The sequence below is a fragment of the Pollicipes pollicipes genome, unplaced genomic scaffold (genome assembly GCF_011947565.3).
Source record: "Pollicipes pollicipes isolate AB1234 unplaced genomic scaffold, Ppol_2.1 Scaffold_7231;HRSCAF=8579_pilon_pilon_pilon, whole genome shotgun sequence".
Lineage (NCBI taxonomy): Eukaryota > Metazoa > Arthropoda > Thecostraca > Pollicipedomorpha > Pollicipedidae > Pollicipes > Pollicipes pollicipes.
The window spans coordinates 40,174,021-40,188,350 of NW_023597034.1; the positions used below are offsets into that span (position 1 = coordinate 40,174,021).

General features: G+C 63.0%; 1 protein-coding gene across 1 annotated transcript in view; it reads left to right on the forward strand.

Moving 5' to 3' along the window:
- Window positions 1-14,330, forward strand: part of Pi3K21B (phosphatidylinositol 3-kinase regulatory subunit alpha) — a gene marked incomplete in the record, with an annotated part of 108,473 nt that overhangs the window by 52,281 nt on the left and 41,862 nt on the right.

Sequence of the window (14,330 nt, forward strand, 5' to 3'; positions counted from 1 at the left end):
AGCCGACGTGGACGTCGAAAGCTGAGGCTGTGGCGCCGCCGCCGCGCGTTCACGTCGCGGACGCAGGGCCGGTGTGGGCCGGCCGCCGGCTCGGCTGCGGCGGCCGCCGGAGCCGCTCCGTCTGGCCGACACCTGCGGCACGCTCCCCCTGACGCCCAGCCGGAGTCAGGAGTGTGACGCCGCGCGTCCGGCGCCGAGCAGCTCGCACGGCCCGACGTCCTCACCAGGCCGTGCATCAGAACCTGTCGGCCGGTAATTGGCTGGGTAATTGGGAATGGTGCGGGCGGCCGGCGCGGGCCGAGGGGCGGCGCCGGCCGCGGCGCCGCGCGGCCGGCGCCGCGCGCTGTTGCCAGGCGGCGGCCGTTTTTTGCGGCGGCAACGGCGGCGGCGGCGCGCTCGACTGCGCGGCCGGCGGCGCCGCCCCGGGCCGGCCGGCCGTCCGCCCGGAACAGCCAGCAGTCACGCCACCGACCCAGCGACCGACCCGCCGCCAGAGACAGGGTCCAGGCCGCCGTCACCGCGCCGGTGGCCGGCCGGCCGGCGCATGCTCGAGCCGCCGGTGCGGCGTCTGTGAGTCATAATGGAGTCAGATGTATTCTCTGACGCAATGAACAGGCGCTGAGGTGTGACTCAAATAATGTCTGTATGTGGTCAGGCAGCTGCACAGAAGACATGTTCACACATGCCGCTGGGTTCGAGGTAGGTGCCGTCACCGTATCGCATGGGGAAAATGTGTCGGACGGCAAACCAGCGACGGCGGGTACGAGCTCCACTCCCAGAAGTCGTGCTTTGTTTGGCACAACCAGTGCAGAAAGATAAGATGGCAACTGGCCAGAGGGCTCTGGTTGGCACAGTGCGACCGTTTCGTAGCACGGTATAGGACGAAAACAGCCATTCACGATCCAAGCTTAAACACTGACTTGGCCATCGTATGTACTGGACTCCATTGGCACCCATGCCGAATATTGCGATGTATGTGTATAGAAAACAAGGTGCCGGGGATGTCTGCCATACTCTCTCTCCCTCTGGTTTCACCCACTAGCATGCCATGTCGAGCCGACGGCAGTGCCTGAGAACAAAGGCCCAAGCGATGTTTTCAGCAGAAAAAACGACGCGTTTGAAGCGAAACTCGCCGAAATGGATGTGCACGACCGTATACTGTAGGGTAAGCGACCCGTGCACAGCTGCGTCTGGCGTCACGTAGCGACACCTCACAGCCGGTGGTGGCCTGCGCGCCGCTGATGCGATGCACGTCCGCACACGCCTCCGCCTGTCACCTCAGCTGCAGCGCGGCGGATGGCGTGAGGCCGTGCTGGAGCCGGCGGAGGCCCCCTCCTGCAGCGGAGCGGCGTCGTCGCTGTCGTCGGCCGGTCTGGTAAGCGGCGCCCGGCTCTTGGCGACGCCGGTACTGCCGGCCCCAGGGGACGACCGGGCCGGCGCGAGGAGGCGGCCAGACCGGCCCGAGGAGGCGGCCAGACCGGCCCGAGGAGGCGGCCAGACCGGCCCGAGTGAGCGGCCAGACCGGCGTGAGGGGCGGTCAGACCTGCCCGAGGGGTAGCCAGACCGGCTCGAGGAGGCGGCCAGACCGGCCCGAGGGGGCGGCCAGACCGGTGTGAGGGGCGGTCAGACCGGCCCGAGGGGTAGCCAGACCGGCGCGAGGAGGCGGCCAGACCGGCCCGAGGGGGCGGCCAGACCGGCCCGAGGAAACGGCCAGACCGGCCCGAGTGAGCGGCCAGACCGGCCCGAGGAGTAGCCAGACCGGGTCGAGGAAGCGGCCAGACCGGCTCGAGGGGTAGCCAGACCGGCTCGAGGAGGCGGCCAGACCGGTCCGAGGGGACGGCCAGACCGGCGCGAGGGGTCGGCCAGACCGGCTCTGAGGAACGTTCCTTCACTTGTTTGTGTGTCGCTCCTGGCCTCCGCCATCGGTGATTTGTGTGTAGGACGGCCTATCCCGCGGCCTGCCAACGCAGCCACCAGTGGGCAGGGCAGCTGGCAAGGCAGCTGCCCTGCCGCAACGCAAGGCAGCTGGCAGTGGCCCGCTGTCAATGTCGGCCCCCGCTGACTGTCGCTCGCCGGTCGCTGATGCTGCCGTCGACGGCGGCAGCAGGCACGCTCGCAGGTCTCGCCGGGCGTGCAGCACTGCTCTGGTGGGGACTGGGGTGACGGCGTCCTTCCGTCTAAGCTAGCCGGGCGGCGAGCGGGCCCCTCCCTCTCCGCTCGAGGTCAGACCGCTGTCGACCTGCACCGGCCGGAGAGGCTCAGCCGCCCTGCCCTCCGGGTACGGCGCTGCTCAGCCAGCCGTCGCCTGGTGGAACGTCGTTATCGCCGCGAGACTGGGATGCGTCTGGTTTTGGCGAGCGTGCGGTGGTGTAGACTGGGGCTGGTGAGGGCTCTGCGCCTGCGGCGTGCTGACCGGGCCGACCGCCCTCGTCCGTGTCCGTCTGACATGACCCGGCCGGCCGGGCCCACCGCTGTGCCGACACGGCACCGGCGCGGCGGCCACAGCGCTGCTCGGCGGGCAGGCCTACCCGGCCAGGTTAGGGGCCCGTCCCATGCCTCGTCAGGGGACGCGGCTGGCGGCAGGTGACGCCGCCTGCGACGGCTCGTCTCGGCGGACGCCGCTGCTCACCGCCGGCGCTGCGGCGCCTGCAGCCCTCACTGAGAGACGCTGCTCCATCGGCGGGCCGGCAGGCGGCTCGGGGCCTGGGCTGCCGGGCGGTGCTGTCCCTGACCGGCGGCCGAGTCGTGCGCCGCCCCTGAGACGACTGGCTCCCGGTGAGTGCGGTGAGCGGCGCGTCCCTCACCCGATCTGGTCCGAGGCCGCCGCGGCAGAGGCGTCACTGCAGACGGGGGAGGGGCTCCCCTTCGGCCGGGCTGATGGGGTGCACGTAAAGTGACGACGGCAGGTAAGCGGCGCGCCCAAGGCGAGAGGCAGGAGTGTAGACAGCATGGGAGACAGGTTTGTGCATAAGTGGGCCTTCGCGGGTACGATTTTCATGCCCGCACCCGCCATCTAGCCGCATTGGCACACTCGTACCCGGCCGCGTGCCATCGCATATCGCCTTTACCCACCCTTTTTACCACCTGTTCTAAATATTACACCCTCTGCCCGTTTACCCACGTGGTTGAACTATTGTATTATTACTTCCTCAACTTTTACCGCCCTTAACCTTCGCCCCGCTGGGGAAGGTGTGCCGACGTCCCCGCCCCCTCCCCCTTCCTAAGTTTTCGCCTGAGGATTACCCTCCGGCATGTCGTGCAAAACCGCCTAACCTTTCAGTGGTCTCAGTGGTGCGCGTTTTGACACCAACGACGTGTCCGCAGCATTTCTGGTTTTCTGAAGAGCAACGTTTTTTAGTAACAGCGCAGGGCGATCTACGGCATCGCGGGTGGCAAACCAGTTTTCCACCGACCGCTCGCGACGCGACGACGCTGTGACATTAGCAGAGCCCTGCACAATGAAGGTATACTAAAAACAAATAAGTAAGCTCTACATTGCACTCGGAATTAAGCAGGGAACACGTTTGTTGAAGCGTCGTTTTGCTGGGGAGCTTGGTCTTGTAGATATGAACATGTAAAGCTGAAAAATATAATTCGCAGGAAAATGCTGCCTTTGACCTGGCAAAGTGGAACCAATTATTGACCCGACAGCATAAAGCTTATTACCAGTTGCGGGATCTCGTTGATACCGACTGCTGGGGCTGTTTTCTGTCAGGCTGTCTTAGTTCGTTCGCAGTTCTTGGTTTACAAAATGACTTGAAAGCCGACTCTCCCTTAAACAGCACACTTAATTCTTATCTTGGGAACGACAGTGGTCGCATGCCCCCCCCCCCCCCCTCCCCCCCTCCTATCAGTTAGTTTTTATCTTTGTATTGTTCTGATAATACAGTTCGTGGAGAGACCTACAGTAGATAAAACGCACATCGAGGTCAAAAACAGCCCGAGCAGCCAGTGAACGCAGGCAGTGAACAGAATACAAGACGCGCGTCGCGAACTGAACAGAGTACGAGACACGCGTCGCAAACTGAACAGAGTACGAGACACGCGTCGCAAACTGAACAGAGTACGAGACACGCGTCGCAAACTGAACAGAGTACGAGACACGCGTCGCAAACTGAACAGAGTACGAGACACGCCGCGCAAAATGAACAGAGTACGAGACACGCCGCGCAAACTGAACAGAGTACGAGACACGCCGCGCAAAATGAACAGAGTACGAGACACGCCGCGCAAAATGAACAGAGTACGAGACACGCCGCGCAAAATGAACGGAGTACGAGACACGCCGCGCAAAATGAACAGAGTACGAGACACGCCGCGCAAAATGAACAGAGTACGAGACACGCCGCGCAAACTGAACAGAGTACGAGACACGCCGCGCAAAATGAAGACCAGCGGAAGCAGGGAAGCTGGCTGGCTGTGAGTGCGTCGTAAAGCTTAATTTTTTCCGCGTGTCTGTTCGCGCGTCCGGCCGGATGTTTGCCAGTGCAGAGTTCGGACACTGCGCAGAGCTGAACTGCGGCCCAGCTCAGTTCGCACTCTGGGTAGGTCAGGCGCTTTTCGCTCGGGCCTAGTTTTGCCTCGCCTCCGGCCTTCATGAAAAGTCTTACTAACGGGGGAGGCGCGGATGAAACAGATGGTGCGGTTCACCAGCATGGCACCGCTGTTGGAATGATGCCTTGAGTGGGTCTGTCCGTCCCAGGTGCGCCAGCACAGGGCTGACGTGTGCTCCGCTTCGGCTGATATGTGCTATGCTCCGCTGATGTGTGCTCTGCTCCGGCTGATATGTGTTCCGCTAATGTATGCTCTGCTGTGACTGATGTGTGCTCCGCTCCGGCTGATGTGTGCTCCGGCTGTTACGTGCTATGTTCCGCTGATGTGTGCTCTGCTCCGGCTGATATGTGCTCCACTAGTGTATGCTCCGCTGTGGCTGATGTGTGCTCCGCTCCGGCTGATTTGTGCTCTCTCCGGCTGATATGTGCTCCGCTAATGTATGCTCCGCTGCGGCTCATGTGTGCTCCTCTCCGGCCGCTGTGTGCGCTGCTCCGGCTGATAGTACTCCGCTGATGTATGCTCCACTGCGGCTGATGTGTGCTCCGCTCCGGCTGGTTTGTGCTTTGCCCGGGCTGATATGTGTTCCGCTAATGTATGCTCCGCTGCGGCTGATGTGTGCTCCTCTGATGTGTGCTCCGCTCCGGCTGATGTGTGCTCTGCTTCGGCTAATATGTGCTCCTCTGCGGCTGATGTGTGCTCTGTTCTGGCCAATATGTGCTCCGCTAATGTATGCTCCGCTGCGGCTGATGTGTGCTCTGCTCCGCTAATGTGTGCTCCGCTCCGGCTGATGCGTGCTGTGCTCCGCTGACGTGTGCTCCGCATGGCATTTTCGCCTCACTGCGCCATGGTGGTCCGTACCTGTGTGAAAGGTTGCAGTGATGCTGATGTACGTGTTTGCATTGAGCACCTGTCAAGTTTCCTTCGTCCTTGTTCGTTGTAACCCGGAAATTTTTGTTTCGACTGGCGACGTGGGAACTGTCTTCAGTTTGATATATGGCCGTCACTCACTAAACTGCCCAGCTTTCAAGTGCAGTCGTCTTTGTTCACTACTGTTGTGACACTGCCTTTGTCAGCTGAGAGTGAGATGATGTCATCGCCATTCTTGAGCTTCTTGATGACTGCTCGTTTGTAGTTGGTTACGTTTGGGTTTGGTGCTTTGGCTTTTTCCAAAGTTATTTTTCTGGCCTTCCGGAGCACCTCATCACCCTGTCGTTTTCCGTGCCGCATCACGGTATCTTCTATGAAAGCTGCGATGTCGAGGTGGCGTATTCGCGCATTTCAGGCTGCGAAGTCAAGTAATTATTATTCAGTATTGATTCCCCATGTGGTTTCACCAGCGTATCACTCGGATTTGCCACTGCTTAAGTGGTTGCGGCATTGACTTTGATGTTGTGCGGCTGTTCTTGAGCTTCCTCGGCTTTTGGATTTGAATTTAGTTCTGCCTTTGATCTTGGCCTGTGTGAGCACCGTTGGCGGAGTTTGATGCGCGGACGAGCTCTTCTTCCGCTGTTACTTGTGATCTCATCTTTGGTTCGGTACTTGATGTTGACTTCTCCAGATTGGACTTGCTTTGACGGTGGAAGCGGGTGGGGTCCTTTATGACGGCGGGCTCGTTCTGTGTTCTATCGGACTGGCCCATTTGGTCTTGGTCTGCACTTTCACTTTTAATTATGCTGGAGTGGAGCTGAAATTATGCCGTTTCTGCATCCACTCAGGAATGCCACATGATCGTTTGTGCCTGCTTCTTTGACGTCCAGCGTTTCCCACCTCCGCCAATGAGGCGCCGTTTTGTGTTCGCACTGATCGGCGAGAAACGTGTGCATACTCATGCACTGGACGAGGACGGTCGTCCGAACATTAATCCATCGTAATATTGAGGTTATCTTTTATGCCAGTAGAAATTATGTCCTACCTTCAATGTAAAATGCCAGGCTGCTATCTGTTTCTGTCGGGTTTCGTCCAATTCCTGGTTTGATCATATTTGAGGGTGTGCCAAGGGAATTGGCGACAATATCTTAGTTGTAACCGCGCCCAAAGCATGTGGGCTGGTGCTGGTGCTTATGTCGATGACGGTATTTCCCTCAGTTCACATCCATTCGTGGACGCGCCCGTATCTTTCGGGGAACCGTGGTTTCACTTGGCCCATGGATGCCTCTGCTACCGACTCAAAGGGATAACTTGGTGGTTTGTCCAAGGCGGATGGCAAAGAAGCGCTCGTCTCTCCTCTAAAGTGTGCGGCGTGTAAGTGAGATTGGTCGGGCTGTCTGTGCTCGCTATTATTTCACGTGGTGCAGTCGGTACTGGTCGGTACCTGTGTGCTCCCCGCTCCGGAGATGTCTCCGTTTGAGCTCCCGGGACAATAGCGTGATCCAGGCTCAGCTGCTAACCGGCACTGCCGAAATATGGCGGGCATCGAGCAGCGGCGCCGGTCTGACATATGTCTCAAGCGTCTGACATCGCAGCGTCTATAGGTGGGTAGCATCGCACTATCCGGCAAATGAACCATGAGGAGCCTGGCAACGGCATTCCTCACAGCGGGTGCCTTTAAAGAAACGCACCAGGTGACTTGCCGACAGGGGCGTTGCGAAACCTGTTACGGGTTTCGCAGGAAAGGGATGCGCTCGTGTGTGACTCAGCGGTGATCAGATATACACAGGCGCTGCGAACCAGCGTCGGCGTGCTTTGTGACTGCGGAGAAGGGTGGGACGATTCCAAAATGATGGCGGCTTTGCGTGGGGAATTAGTCTTTCCGCACGCAACGCCTATAACTCCCATGCTGAGGTTCAGAGACGGAGGCTGGACTCTGCCCCCTCCCCCTCCCCCACGTGGGCAAGCTGCAGCCATAGCGGTACGGATGAAGACGGGCCCCGGTGCACCAGGTGCTACCGTTAGTAATTAGGTGAAGACACGCGAGTGGTAGGCGGACAGCCGTTCACTGGTGCTGACCAGCTGTCCGGTGATGGTGCGGAGGGCCGAGGGCGGGTGTCAGCGGCCGCGACCGGCGGCTCTGACAGCGCGCCGACTCCAGCCCGGACGCACCGGTGCGCCGCCCCCCAGACCCGCTAGGCCTGCCGTGCCGGCTAGCGGCCGCGGCCACGTCTTCTCGAGTTTCTTGCAGGATGCGCGGCATTCACTAACGATGTTTGTCGCCGCTCCGGCCTGCTGGCGGGGGGGGGGGGGGAGCGCGGGCTGGGCGGCGCGCCTAGCAACAGTGCTGCGCGGCGGCGGCCAACTCGGCGCACCGTTTGGCCTGCGCACCGCGCCGCTCTTCTGACCGTGTCCATTTCGCGGCGCGCGCCAGAATTTCTCTGACAGGTCCCGATCGGGAGGAGCCTGACCTTGCCATGCGATGCCGCCAGCGGCCCGCCCCGGCCCGGGCAGGCTGCCTGTCCGCTTTGTCCGAGCGATTCCCTCATTCCGTATTGATCAGGGGCGGCGGGCGCGGCCCAACTGCCGCCGTCGACGGTGACCGGCGCGAACCGCGTCGCACCAGTCCCTTCTCGCGCGGCCAGGTGGCGCCAGCCGTCCTGGAACGTGCGTGAGTTGCACCTGTCGCCCGCGCGGCGGCGCTGCGTCTGCGAGGGGCGGGTGCCCGGCGTGCATTGCCATGGCAACGGCTGTGACGCCACGTCCTTGCTGCAGGTCGCGCACATTGATTTCGGGCGGGCCGTTCGGCTGTTGCCGCCCGCCCGTTCGCTCTCGTCGGTTTTCTTTGTGTGGCGCGTCCGGCCGGCGGGTATAAATCCATCCTTCGGTCGTGGGAGGGGCGCCCGGCCGGTAAACAGAGCGCGCGCGCGCGGCCGCCGCTGTTGCCAGGCGGGCAGGCGCCGCTGTTTTTGTCGGCCCCGCTCCACTTCCGACCGAGAGCTGAACGACCGACCGCCGCCGCCGGCCGCCGCTGATGGCGCTCAGTCATCAGCGCCGCCCGGCGGCCTGGCGGGTCTGGTACCGACCTAGCAGGGTCGGGGGCCGACCCGGCAGGTCAGGCGCCGACCTGGCGGGTCAGGCGCCGACCTGGCGGGTCAGGTGCCGACCTGGCGGGTCCGGTGCCGACCGAGCGGGGTCGGGGGCCGACCTGGCAAGTCAGGTGCCGACCTGGCGGGTCAGGTGCCGACCTGGCGGGTCAGGCGCCGACGTGGCGAGTCAGGTACCGACCTGGTCGGACATTGCCAAATGGGAAGGCCTGTGCTGTTGCTGTTCGCGACAGTGATGTCAGCATAATAGCCTCATATGGATGTGGGCATGCAATTCCTTTGTTGTGAAAGCCGCGATTTTTACGCCTTCTGTTTCGCCTATCGGTGACCGTTATTATCGCCGTGGAAAGCGGGAATGGCGCCTGTGCCCGTTGGAACATCAGCGTCGGTAAAAGCTGTGGGAAACACGGCTCGTTGTCGTGAGGCAACACGATTACCCAGCAAAGAGGGGGGCGGGGCACGGGCCACAGGACTGACGCACATGCTGGCCAGCACCGCCAGCAGCTTCCGTCACACGTCGGATGCCGCACTCCGCCACTCGTGTGTAGTGGTCTCACGAGCACCCGCAGTGTGTCATCGAGCTGGTGTCATCGCAAACTATCGTGTCTGTGTTGCAAGACGTGTGAGCGTGACGGTCCGTGGCGACTGTTTGCGGGTCATGTCGGACCGCGGCGCGCTGCGCTGCACCGGCAGAGACCGTCGTCATAGCGCCGCAACTGGCGTCGCCCGTGCCGGGCCTGTGGTACCGCCGCAGCCGCCCCGCTGGGCTGGGCTGGGCTGGGCGGGTGTAGCGTTGCGGTCCGCGCCGCCACGGAGGCCGAGGCCAGCGGTGTACCGGGCCTGCCGCGTCCGGCAGGGGGCGGCGCGGCGCCTGGGTGGCAGATGAGTCGCAACAGCACATCTGTCGCCAGCCTCGGCCGGCTGGCCGGCACGGACAGAGCTCGGTCGCCTGACGGAGCGAGGGGCTCGCTCTGAGATCAGATGGTTATCTTTGCTGTGGGCTGCTCCGGAGCCAGCCTCAGGACAGCAGATCATGAGAATGTCGCTGACGGCTGCAGGGCTGGCGCCACGCAGCAGTGACCTGGCCGGCGACCGGCGTGGCATCCTCCCCTCCCCACTCCCCCAGGCCGGCCGGGCGGCTGACCCGTCACGTCAGGGGGTCGGGAGCCGGGCGCGGCCGTGACGGTTCGGCTGGCGGCGGCGCCCCGTCACCTGGAGGCCGGCGTGCTGCACGTCGCGCGCGCGCGTCGCACCGACACCGAGCACAGGGCGCCGAGGCGAGATGAGTCACGGCAGCGGCGCCAGACATCATTCGCGTCATGACATAAGCCGCTGCCGGCTGGTTGAGCCGCGTCGCCGCCACAGCCCGGGGTTCCCGGCAATGACACCGGCACCGGGTGCAGGCGGCGGACGTTCTTTCGCCGTGACTCCGCGTCCGGTGTTGCCGGCCGAGAGGCGGCTCCCTGGCCGGCCGGCTCCCCCGGGCGCACCCGCCGAGCTCGGACGGCGGACGTCCGGGCGGTGACAGCGTACTGGTGCAGCCAGTGTCGGTGCCGACCACCCGCCCCGGGGTTACGCACGCACGCACCGCCCCTGGCAACCCGCTCGGCGACGGCCGGGTACCGACGCCGGATGCACGACGCGCGCTCTTTCCATTGGCGGGTGAAGCAGGAGATGTTGGCACCACGCCAGACGACACAAAGTGCATACGCGGACAAGTCGGCTACTCGAGTTCTCAAAACCGTACACAACTCGCACGTACTGGCGATAGTCATCGCATGCGACAATGTTGTCTCGGTGAAGCTTCGAAATTCGCCTGGCGCCAGGTCGAAGCCGTCTGCGGCTTTGATCTTGGGAGGTGCGTCTCGGGGTTCCGAGCCGTTGCAACATCCGCTGCTACCGGCTGGCTTTGTGTGACACATTATAGACGGCTCCGCCGCCTCCCGACGGCACCGTTCGGTGTCTTCTGCTGCGTCCCGCTTCTGGCGACATCGAAGGATTGCCGCGCCTTGGGTTTGAATGTCGCACCCCAGAGCAGGCCGGTGACCGATCATTGGTCGGCGCACGTCATGTCCGCCTGTCCTCCGACGGCTCTCGTTATCTCGTGACGGTGTCGGCGGCTGCGATGCGGTCTGCGACCGACCGACGGGGTCTTGCCCTTGTCATATCTTATCTGTGTGGTGACTCGGAGCTGTCGTGAGCTGTCCGGTGCCTCCGGAGCTCTCGTGAGCTGTTCGGTGCCCCGTGTGGTGACCCGGAGCTGTCGTGAGCCGTCCGGTACCCCCGGAGCTCTCGTGGGCTGTTCAGTGCCCCGTGTGGTGACCCGGAGCTGTCGTGAGCTGTTCGATACCACGTGTGGTGACCTGGAGCTGTCGTGAGCTGTTCAGTACCCTGTGTGGTGACCCGGAGCTGTCGAAAGCTGGACAGTGCCCCGTGTGGTGACCGGGAGCTGTCGTGAGCCGCACGGTACCGCGTGTGATGACTAGTTTGGTGGCTCCGTCTATGTGACGTGGATCGAACTGGGATTGTTGTTGATGGTAGATCGGGACGTAAGATCCCTGTTGTGACATTGTCCACGTGCTTGCATGGTGGAGAAGCGGAGCCATGTGAAAACCGGTTCCTTTCTCAGAACGGGTGATTTCATGTCCGGTGCCCAGAGATCAGAAGACACGCCATGGAAGACACGACGGGGTCATTTCGTCAGCGCGAAACGGTCTCGTAGAACATGCTTGCATTTTCCTATTTGTTCCGACACGTTGCGGTGTTCCGGTCAAAGTGTCCGCGAAAGCCGCAGCGAACCAACACCAAACACAAAGCATACCTTTGCCTCCGATCGCAACGGCATGCCTGCGCGTCCGCGCCCCTGGCAACAGCGCCGATAACACAGGGCCGCGCTGATACAAACGCTGCCTGCTGAAGCTCTGTTGTCGTGCGCGTCACAAGCGCTATCAGAGCCCGCTGAAGACTTATGGTCGTCGTGATGAGGCCGTGGGCAGTGAGGTACGCCGGCGGGGTCGCGGGACAGCTGTACCTGTTGACAGCATGACACGTGTGTGTCTGTTCGCCGCCGGCGTGGCGTCGCCGTCCGCTCTTCCGTTGTGTGGCCGTCTGGCGTGTTTTGCGCGTCCGAGGCCGGCCGGCAGCTGGCGATGGCGGCCGGGCCGTTGCCACGAGCCGGCCGCGGCGTCGACAGGCGGCGGCCGACGGCGCTCTGTCGTCTGACGTGTCGGCCTGTCGCGGCCCTGTTTCCGGGCCGGGGCCGCCGTGACTCAGCCGCGTCACGGCAGGAATGCACGGCCGGCGGCGCTGGCAGCAGCTCCGGCGGCAGCTGCAGCCGCGGCCGGCGGCCGTGCCGCGTCGGTCGCTCCGTCGCGGCGGCGGAACACGCGCCTGGACTTGGGGCTAGCGCGGCAGCCTCCGTGGCGTCGAGGCCTGGGCTCCGTCAGCGAAGTCTGCCGGGACGGACGTGAGTGGAAGATTACCGCCGCGTCGTTCGGTGCCCACGAGGTTATGGCTCTTCACGAGTAGCGCGGTCTGCAAAAAGTAGCGTGAGCGGACCCGTCGGCGTGACGGGCAGGCGGCGGCTCGCTGGCAGCCGGTGCCCTGCAGCGGGGTTCGGGCGGCGGCTCGCTGGCGGCCGGTGCCCTGCAGCGGGGTTCGGGCGGCGGCTCGCTGGCGGCCGGTGCCCTGCAGCGGGGTTCGGAGGGCGGCTCGCTGGCGGCCGGTACCCTGCAGCGGGGTTCGGGCGGCGGCTCGCTGGCGGCCGGTGCCCTGCAGCGGGGTTCGGGCGGCGGCTCGCTGACGGCCGGTGCCCTGCAGCGGGGTTCGGGCGGCGGCTCGCTGGCGGCCGGTGCCCTGCAGCGGGGTTCGGGCGGCGGCTCACTGGCGGCCGGTGCCCTGCAGCGGGGTTCGGGCGGCGGCTGGCTCGCCCTCGCCACGGCGACCGTGACTCACGGTTTGGCCGCCGACGGCAGCAGGCCTCTCGGGCGGCCCGCCCCGCTCGGCGCTTACATAACCGGCACGGGTCGCCTTGTCGGGCCCGCCGCGCCGCCGTGCCCCCTCTGGCGTCGCGGCGGTCCGCCGCCGTCACTGTCGGCGAACGACTCGGACGCGAGCCTGACAGCCCCCGCCGGGCGACCCCGACCCTTCCGTGACGCAGCCCGCCGCCCGACCCGGTGTGCCGGCGGCGCGCTGTGCCGTGCAGCTGGCGGCCGGCCGCTTCAGCCTGTATCCGATTAGAGCGAGCCTGCGGCGCCCGTTTTTTGTCGGCGGCTCGTTTTGACATGTCATCAATCAAGCCACGCGCTGAGGCTGGTGGCACTCGTTCGGCGGCCGGGAATCCGTAGGAGGGGCGGGTGGCGAGGCGGCGAGCTGTAATGTGGTTAGCGAAAGGTTAGCTCGCTCAGCGCACGTGTCGCCGCGCGCGGGGACGCGGCGGCTCATCGCGGTGCAGTCCGTCTGCACCGGTCAGGGACGACGCCGGCCGCTCAGTCGAGCGCGATGCTGGCCAGCGCTCGCATTGTCTCACGAGCAGTTTCTGTCTGAGTGGGCCAGGCTTGATTCGGAGGAGCAAAACTGGGTGCTTTTTGCAATGAACGTGTATCCGGTATTTTCGTCCGAGTCGGTATTGAGTGAGTTAGCTCATCGAATGGGTCAATGATCCCGGGACGGGTGGCACATTAATTGGACCATGTCAACCTGGGTGTCAAGGCAAGCCATTTATAGCCGCTTAAGCCCGGCATGCGTGGATTCGAACAGAGTTGATGAAATTCCTTATCCAGGATTTCTTGGGTGAGGGCCGGAGGGCCTGACCCGGAAGTGCTACTTACTCCCGGCGTACTGCGGAGAGGGGCCTGCACTCAGAAGGTGCACGCTCGAAAGACGCACTCCTGAGTGTCTACTCTCGGATGAGCAATGTTCGGAGGACCTTCTGTGAATACATACGCTCGGAAAACAAGACTTTCACCAGAAGGATCTACGCTCGGAAAACCGGCGCTTGGAGAGCGTACTCTCGGAATACCTACCGGCAGAAGGCCCGCTGCTGTTACTGTTGTAACGAGCGGGGTCTCAGGTTTTGTCCACATGCCACGAACGATTAATGGCTGTCATCACTTAAGCACCAGGTGCCCCTCCCTCCCCCTCTTCCCCCACCCTCTTTTGTTCCCAAAATGTGAACCGACTTAGCCCTTGCACACTCCATACGCATACCTATGGGCTCACCCAATCCGTGTAGGCTTTTAACAGGCACGCCGTTTGCTAAGACGTGTTGGCATTGACATCGGCTCTTAATGCGGTGTTTGTGACTCAGCTAAAAAATTGCATCTTACCTGTTTGAAAGCAATCTTCAGCCAAATTCTGGTATCAATCACGCATAAAGGTGCAAAGTTATACCATACAAAGATATTCCCTCTTTGACTTGAAGATCGCACGCCGCCTGCAGGCATTCACGGAATAGGCCGTCCGGGAGTAGGCCTTGTCTCCCGATCAGAGGCATTCCATGCAGTGGATCTCCCCGGCTGATCATGCCGTCTTTTCTCCATTCGTGGACTGAGCACGAGATATGCCGTGGATCTCCCCGGCTGATCACGCCGTCTTTTCTCCGTTCGTGGACTGAGCACCACATATGCCGTGGATCTCCCCGGCTGATCATGTCGTCTTTTCTCCGTTCGTGGACTGAGCACCAGACATGCCGTGGATCTCCCCGGCCGATCACGCCGTCTTTTCTCCGTCCGTGGACTGAGTACCACATATGCCGTGGATCTCCCCGGCTGATCACGCCGTCTTTTCTCCGTTCGTGGACTG